Here is a 9,317-nt window from a genome sequence, read left to right as displayed (position 1 = left end):
CTGAGTCGTTCAAGGACCTTTTAAAAAAATCATAACTCCGAGGTCTAATTCAATCATTCGGCGCCCTCATCATCCTCTCCAAGCTACACACTACTCGGATATTTACCGCCTCGGCTTCAGAGGGGAGCAAATGAATTCAAAGCCATGGCGACTGGCGTAAAACATGATGACATTTCAAGGAAGGAATCACTTTCCGCAGCATGGCGTGAAAAAGATTCAAATCAGATTTTCCATTGACGATTTCATTGAGGCTATCACCACTGACAAGATATTCCCAATTAATGGCTGTTTGTAGATCCCTGGCAAGGCGGTCTTGTTTTTGTTGACTCTACGGGAGGCTGCTAAATTTGTGAGGCCTCTGCGGCCTCCCGGGTGGTCGCGGCAAGTGCCAAAGATGCCGCTCTATGTTTAATCTCCAACATTTATTTGTTTGCTTTCTGAATGAAGACGCAAGGCAGAAAGCGGGATCGGTTCCAGTGTCTCGTCATTACAGGGTGAGTGTTCATCCAGCTAGACTGTGGTAACCCGATGTCCAGACGCCACCGGGGCAAACTCACCTTTGGCCCGTCGCGTCTGGCTTGCCAACGCGGCCAGACGGCTTTTAAAGCCGCAGTGACATCACATCGGCTAACGGCGCCTCGCATTAGTCCGGCTTTGTATCAACAGTTCTTAAAAAAAAGTAACCCTAAGACGACTTGTTCTATTTGCACAGTTGTCTCCAAGAACAGTTCCTGTATTTGTTCGCACATGTGAGCGCTCATTCTTCGTCTTCGGAGCATCGGCGAGGCCTCGGCGTGCCGGCCTGGCCTCATCTGGCAGTCATTACCTGCACACATGCTCCCGTCTGAAGGTTGATCCCCGGGGTTAAACAAATCCAGGCGACGAAGTGCAGTCCGCCAGGAATCAGGCCCTGCCGTGTAAGAGCCGCGCTACGACCCGGCGTTAGGCTACCAAATATGCTAAAGAACGCCAATCTGGGTTTGTTTCAAGCGATGGAATAACCGGCCATTGGAAAGATGCGACACGAGTCATTTCTTCTGCAGTGACATTCCAAATTTAGTGGTACCAGGCACCTCATCGCCAATTACGTGGTATGAAGGCCTTTTATGGCAAGATTCTGACAAACCGTCCCAAGGATTTAATTTTTATCCCGATCAAACAAGCCAGGATTCTGCTTATATTTATGATATTTCCTGTTTCTTACATCATCATGCGCCAATTGAATCTGACAGGGTAATTATTATTTCATCCCAATCCATAACGGGTGAGGCTCCAAACACAGACACAAGAGTGGTGGGGAAAAAGAATTTGGAAGCATTTGGCGACGGTTCAGTCATCTGAAAGACGCATCGAGAGAAGCGAAGGAAGGGCAGACGCTCGCAGATTGCGTTGCGGGTGTTCCCTTGATGTCCCCTGACAGGAACCAGATTGGGAGTTGCAAGCCGTCGACGAGTTGTGCTTTTTTTTTTTTAATCCGTCTGGCTCCATCGGGTTTTTCCTGGCCCGCGTGGACCCCGGGTTCCGAGACGCGGCGGCGGCCCCTGCTTGTGGAGCCAGCCTGCCCTGTTTGAGTGAGAATAACAAACGCTTGAAAAATAAAAGAAAAAGAGAGGAGCAGCAGCAGCACAATCCTGCTATTGTTCGTGCGAGCGCAACCACGGCCTCTCGACGTTTTACTGGCGGCTATAAAAGAGCGAGTCGGCTGCCAGACTGACAGATATGCTCGAACAAAAAGTGCTGGACGGTTCCGTATCGTCAATTTCAACTTGTGTTACTTGGCACCAGCCGGGTCATTCATCGCGCCGAATGTACTGTAGCAAGTTCAGGGTTGCTTGTGATGGCATAGCCCGACACACGGTCAACGAGCTGGCAGGCGGATGCGCGCCGGACGTGAGACTTTGAACGCCCCCCCCAGGCCACCACGTATGCAAAGGCAACGCTACATGAGGCGTTCACGGACAAAACAATATTTAGACTTGTCAGTGAGAAATAAAGTTGCCAGTTATATTCGGGCGACAGCCTAAATATACTCTGAAAGGTTTTATTTATGATGTGCAGTGTGGAGCTGAGCAGCGGGGGGGGGGTGCAACGCGCCTCGACGGAGAGACTAAACCCAATGGATTCAGAAATGATGACTTGAGACTACACTTGATTCCGTTGCATTTTTCTTCAATTCCAATCAGCTCAGAGGCCGAGTGAAACACAGTTGGCTCTGTGCTTAATCAGTTGTGCTCTCCCGCTGGCTTTTCCAGCGCGGCGAAAGGAAAACGTCTGGTCGTGGGTGGCTTCGCTGGGTCACTGAGCCGACAGAGTGGAGCGTTTCATAAGAAAGGGCCCACTTAATTCTGAGCCATACATGGCATTAGCTGATTTACATGCGGACAGCTATCATTCTGTGCGTGGAGCTGACAGTGATAAATGAGGTGTTTTACCTAATAGGTAATAAAAACAAATTACAGAGCCTTAAGAGAAAGGATGTTCTTCATTTGGCTCTGTTTTCTGTCTCTCCGAGGGGGCACGAGGCAGATTGTTTCCATATGATCGCGGGGGCTCATTTGTTAAAACTGCAGACGTGGATTAATGAGGCTCACGATCCATCCAGGATGAAGGGCAACTGTTTTGGAGCGCCTTGGTGGCTTTGCGTTATCTGCGGGTTGAAGGAAGTTGGATCTTACACTTTGATCAAGTGTAGAATGTTAAGAAACTATACTCCCCAAAAAATTAACAGTGATTTATTTTCTTATTAGTTAATGTCTAGCGCGAGTGAATAAAACATATTAAGTCAAGAGATTATATTAATAAAAGAAAAATAACATAAGAACATACCAACTAGTTCGAACACTGAATTGGGCCAAAAGAAACATGTCGGCCTCATGATTAGGATTATGCGCTTTTTGATCCATGAAATGCCCCAAAATCGAATTACTTTTAAGAAACTAAGAACCAAAAGAGTACTTAGCATATGAGCGTTTGTTATTCTTAACCGGTCGGGACCCTCGTGGTCCCACAGTGGTCGTATACAAGCACGCTGGGGTTTCTTCAGCCAGGCGTGAAAAGGCTTCCCCTTCTGGCGCAACGCAAGCCTGACAGAAGACAAGCCCGCCTCTATTCGCCCTCGCAGCTTCGTTCATGAGGATGAGGCGGTCGCATCCACCGAGGCATTTTTTTTTTTACTCCAAAACGTAAAAGGGCCTTACTTCCTGCCTGATGTCATGCAGGTGTGAATACATTAGCACATGTGGGGAGTTTGACACCTCTCAAAGTTGAGGAAAATCTCAATTAGGACCTTCAAACATCTGGCTCCCAATTTATGCCTGATTAATTTATGAGTAACCGAAGCATCCCAATTTATGCCTGATTAATTTATGAGTAACCGAAGCGTCCCAGAATGGACCGAAAAATTAAATTTGCCATATCTGCAGGATTCTAAAACTTCCCAATGTGCGTAATGAGTTCAGCCATTGGAATAATATTTTAGGTGTCACTTTTGATGATGACTAGGTAGTTAACACGGGGTCATTTGAAGTGTCTAATCTGCAGAAAAAGCATCAAGGGTTTAAAGTGCGGTCTTTGGCCTGAGACACGAGGTGACAATCAACCGCTGAAACTTGGGAAAAGTCTTGGAAGGGGAGTAAGAAAAAAAATAAGTGAGGCTGAGGAAAGCGTGTAAAGGGGCGGCGGCTGGGGGGGGTGTTGGAACACGGCATGTGCGCTGAGTGACGGGAGAACGGCTTCAGCAGTGTTTAGAAACACCAGTCGGGCAGTCTATTGCTCCGGAGCCGGGGTGTCTGCTCAGCCGACCCCCCCCTCCCCTTCCCTACTCCACCAACCTCCCGCCCACCCAAACACTGTAAGCAGGATGGTACATGCAGCCTCACTACGCCGCCCCCTCTCCCTGGAAACACATGGAATTCTAAACAGCATCAACTTTTCTTGACTTGATTATATTGAGCCTTTCCAAGCTCTGACATTAAAAAGAAAAGAGAGACGGCGCAGGGGGAAAAAAATAGAGGGGGAACCTTAGAAGCTAATTGCTGCGGGTCTGGCGCGCACATTGGGCATTGTGTTGATTCAAGACGCTGCAGTAGTGCCGGAGCCGAGGGAGGGGGGGGGGTGACATCTCCCGTGCTTTTGCGGTGGGCTCACAGCTCGACACGGGCTGCATGCGAAGCCGCTAATTAAAAGCAAGCGATCCGTAACTGTCTGGCTCACCAGGCCGTACTCATCCATGTGGCCCCCATCGGCTGGGCTTGCCCACCCTCGACCCGCTGCAGACTGTTGGCGTCTGCGTGATTTCAAGACCCCCCTAAAAAAAAAAAAAATTCCCTGAGGCTGCACTGGCAGTTTTGCAGCGCATTTATTAGATTACATTAAAATGTTGAAATATTTCAATGGTCTGTTCTGGGTTTTCCAAAGCTTTTGAATATTTTTTTTTTTGTTTCAATTTTAGGGTAACCTAAATATTCTCCTGTAACATTAAGAGCCAAAGCTGACATTTACTGTAAATGGTGCCTAAGGGCTCAGCTTGTTCCAATCACATGACCAAATTCAGACAACAGGTGAGCCGTGACGGTCGTTACCTAGGGCTCAGGTAACGACCGTCACGGCTCACCGGGTTAGGGTTAGGGCACTGTGATGTCATTTTCAGTCAACGGCAAGTGACAAAATGTCCGCCCCCGTGAGATATTTAAAAACGGGTGGATGAGATATTTTTATTACCAAGGAAAAAAAAAAGTGTTTAAAATCTGAACAAAATCTTGAATTGAGAGTGAGGTAGCGCGGCATTTACGACTCTACAATAATTTTAAAACGGGACGTTTTCCAAGTCGTCAGTACGGGATTCGTCAAAAGATCATCCATCACACAATAATTACATTCCTTTCACGCAGAGCTTTCTCCTATTTCCAGCCTCTCATCGAGTGTACGCCAGGCCAAAGAGGATGGGCAATTTGGTGCGTTTTTGCGGCTTTTCCGAGACCCCTCATCAAACTCCCAAACAAATATTCTCATGATGTAATGGCCCGGAGAAACGCGGGCAAACAGCACTGCTCGGCCAGCATTACGCCAGGGCAATTACCGACGGTTTACAGCCGGGGCAAACACTTTAAATATTTACCGACCTTAGCAAAACAGAAAGGGATTATCCTGCGTTGTCAAAGACGCTCATACTTTCCATATTTTACATAAAGTCCGGCGAAGGAGTTAAGGGCTCTGATCCAAATCTCTTTGTACATAAACTAGCCATGGACTCTGCGTCTTCCTGTCGGAAGGGGCAATTAGAGACAAAGATCTCAGACATGCTAAACATCTTGAAAATAAATAAATGTGGCTGTTGCTGTTGGATTGGAGGTCCTGTTTCAATTCAGGGAGAGGCGGCGGTCGGTGTCTCTGGCAAAGTCTCTGCTTCTACGGATTTAATTGCTGAAATGTACTCTTCATCTTGGCAGCCCGATCAAAATCGTTTTAGCCTTCTCAAACATTTGATTGTTACCTTAAAATTAAAACACTTCAATAGGAAAAACCTTTGACCAAATCCGACCCAGATATTTATCAATGTTCGGTCTTACATAACCAACAGAATTGCATTACACGTAGTCCGTAAGATTTCAAACTCAGAATCCATCCGCCATTTTAGCTATCAAACAGTACGGCTTATGCCGACATCTCGATGAACATTTTGTGTCAGCATAACTCCGGCTCGCTTTCTCTCCCGTCTATCCTCGGGCTACCCATCAATCATTCCCACTTATAATCCCTGATTTCTTTCTGACGTCTGCATTGCACCGAGAACGCTTGAAAGTCCCCGTTGGTTTTCGCATCCTCCTCAGATGAGATAATACCTTGAGCTATTTTCCACAATACCTTGTTCTTTCTGTCTTGTTATTTTCTCTCGACAGAAGCAATAAGCAGGGCGGGCCACCGACAACAGCGAGCGCTTCTACCTTTCAGCCTTCCCGCTTTGGCAGATGGTTCCAGTTTACGCTTCGCCACCCGCCACTAATATAAAAGGCGCTTTGAATTCATCTCGCATCTCAAAAAAGGAGAACGACAGCACCACAGACAGGCACTTTGAAAACTGAGGAAGGATTCTTCTCTGCGTATTTATTTGAAAAGCTTTTCTGAGAATCTGCCTAAGTGATATTTATTGGCTTGGTGGCCATTTTGTGGGTCCGAAAGCAGGTTTTTTGAAAACTGGTGCCAGAATGAAGAAGAATAAATCTCTTCAGCGCATCTCTACGAGGAAACCCACCAGTGGCGATGAAAACCAAATTTGTACGCAAGTCAAATCATCCATGCTCCAAGAATCCACCGCAAAGTGCATCGAGAAGGTTAGCCACGCTATCGAAATCTGCTAAAAGCTAAATGTAATTACATAACGTGGGAAAAACACCGCAGCACAAATACATAAACTCGATTATGGCTGCACCCAAAACGCATTATTTGATCGGATTTCAACGAATACAGCTTAGTCAGTATTTTGTTTTTTTAGGCTGAATTTACATTGCGGGTCCATGTGTCCAATTCTGCATGTCTCAATTTACAACACACAGCCACAAAAATCTATATTCTGTCGAATCACGCAGGCTTCATGACCTTACTACCTTGACTTAAAAAAATGGGGCAGAGCCTAATCCCAAGAGTCCTACACAATCCAAATACACACTGGGGAATTTTGTTGTTGTTTATTTTAAACCAACGCTTGGCAATCATGGATCACAGCACTGGAGTTCTAAAACATCCGGGCTGGTTAGTAATGAGGTGGTTCCTCATCATCACCACCGCCACTACCCTAAAGAACATCTGCACATCTTGTCGTGACCCAAAGGCGCAGGAACACATCAACATAACTGTGGTCATCTTGTTTTCTTAAGTTCTATGTTAGGCCTCTGCACTTGTGCCCTATCATGTTCCCCTGGAGTGGCCTACACACTTAAGAGAAACACAAACTCATTTCGTTGACCTCAAGTGGTGTGCTTACACCTCATCGGTTGGCAGGTCAAGCGGCAAGGAGGGGTGGGGGGGTTGAAAAGACGACGTGAACAAAACACGGCGGTCATGGCGTTGGCGCAGCCGTCAGGGTCCGAGAATAGACGTGGAGGGCTGAGTCAGCCTCATAGCAACAAGCCACAACGGCAGGAAGAGCAGCAGAATTGCGTACTTGCAAGGTGGCCAGATACAAAGCGAAGAAAGAGAGAGGGAAAACAAGCAAAAAAACACTTCCCGTCAAGTCGGGGATTGTAAAAAGATCCCCGCTGTGACTCGTTTGGCCGCTCGCTGTTTGACTCGGTGACTCTGCTGTTGACCTCGTTGCGCAGAAACGCAACGAGATGGTTAATCGCCTTGTTTACTGGAAACTAAGCGAGATGGGTACAGATGATGCCTGCGAGGCTCGTATCAACGTTTACAGTTGCGGGTGACGACGCATAAAATACAAATCACTCACAAACTTTATCGACGACCATGATAAACGCCGACGGATATTACGCCCACTTCCACCAATTACGTCAAAATTCACCGGGTTTTTTCCTGGCTCTTGCCGCTGAGTTTCGTGACAGTTGAGCGTTTTTGTGTCACCTCTTGCTGTTGACTGGAGTGTGCCGGCAGGCAGGCACGCACCATGGGCCTCCATTTGGAAGTCATCTCCCGTTGCCACACACCAAACGTGCGCGGCGTGGAAGCTCAAAGCTCTCGGCCACATCAAGGGAAAGCATCCGTCCTCGTAGCCACAAAGCCCCCCCCCCGCGAAATCCCTCTCTCGCCCCCTTTCTCAGGGCGTAATAACAGAGCCATCAAATAGCCGTATTTATAATCTCCGACCGGGCCAATTTTAAAGTGGTCAGCTCCAGAGGTAAAGGAATTGTTGGGAGCAATTTGTGGTTTTCATTCTTAAAGAGGCACCATCCCAGTGGCAAATGAAATAAAGTCAGTTTCCTACCCCCCCTTCCCCCCTCCTTCATTTGTCAATACTAAAGCTGGCTTTAGTTACCCCTTTGGCTCTCTTCTGATATCACTCCGGTATGATTTATTTAAATTGGGCCAGGCAAAGATTACATTATTATAATTCTGCTCCATGTTTGTGGCGCCAAAATTGGGGCATTTATCAATTTCCCAGGCGGAGTGATTTAATAGCACACTGGTGCAACGCGATCATGTGAAAGCAATTATTAATCATCGCGAATGCGGGCTAGCTCGTCTCCACTTCAAGGTAAATTTCATAAGAAGCTCTTCGGGAGCAACAAACAAACTTAAGAAGCGCTCAGTGAGAAGAACAAGCAGACATCGGGATGTTTCGTCTGGCGATTAGCGTGGCGGCTAAAGAAAAGTGGCGCCCATTCTCCGACTTTCCAGCCGACTGTCAGTCGGCCATCGCCTGACACTACGCTCACGACATCCTGCTTTCGCTATACGTTGCGATCGGATGACTCTCGAGGGTGCTTGGGGTATGATGAATGTAGTAGCGTGTGAGGAGTAGGTCTTTTTTTGGTGTCAATCTTGGCCTGGATGCAGCAGCTATGGCGAGCCACACAAAACTGAATCGGTGGGTTCGTCCTACATAACCTACGCTAGCAACTCGTAAAGTAAGAATCGCAAATATTTGTATCAAAAACACTTCTAAGCCAAACACAATCAAAGAAAAATGGTGTACAGGTGGCACATCTGAAATAATCACAGATAAAAATTAAAACCCATGAATATTGTGTTTTATAGTGGTGGCCTCATGTAAGAAATATACATTAAGTTGAGAGGATGCATACTGGAGCTGAAATATTCTGACATCTGGAGTATCCCAACTGCACCCAAATGCAAAGCAGCTGCATTTAACCTGAAGGCCAATTATTCAATGATATATATGGTTTTTTTCTCTCTCTCTCTTTTTACTGTAAATGAAAAAAAAAAAAACGCGGAATATTTCAAGGGGCGACGTTGTTGTTTATTGATGCCGCCGCCTATGACCGATTTTATGCCCCGCTTTCATCTCGCTGTTCTTTCTTTTGCCTCGGCGGCCCTCAAGGTCGTGCTCGCGCATGCTGCCGTGCTAATCAGCCATCTTGATATGCAAACGAGACTTTTTCGGCACATGTGCAGTCGCTGGGCTGAATACATCAGGGGACAGCTGTTGAGATGGAGGCTAAGCTTTTGGGACTTGAGGATTGTTCACAATATGGCCTAACAGAGGGGGCTGGAGAGCCGTTGGCCCGAGTCCAGCCCCGTCTGGGTAGGAAGGAAACCGGGCTTTATAAACTTCTCAACTACTTCCTGTTAGACATCTGTGAATCACAAAAGGATTACCGAGCATGTGTGTATTTGGAAGCCGA

The sequence above is a fragment of the Syngnathus acus genome, chromosome 24, assembly GCF_901709675.1.
Source record: "Syngnathus acus chromosome 24, fSynAcu1.2, whole genome shotgun sequence".
Lineage (NCBI taxonomy): Eukaryota > Metazoa > Chordata > Actinopteri > Syngnathiformes > Syngnathidae > Syngnathus > Syngnathus acus.
Note: the sequence above shows the minus strand (reverse complement) of the source record.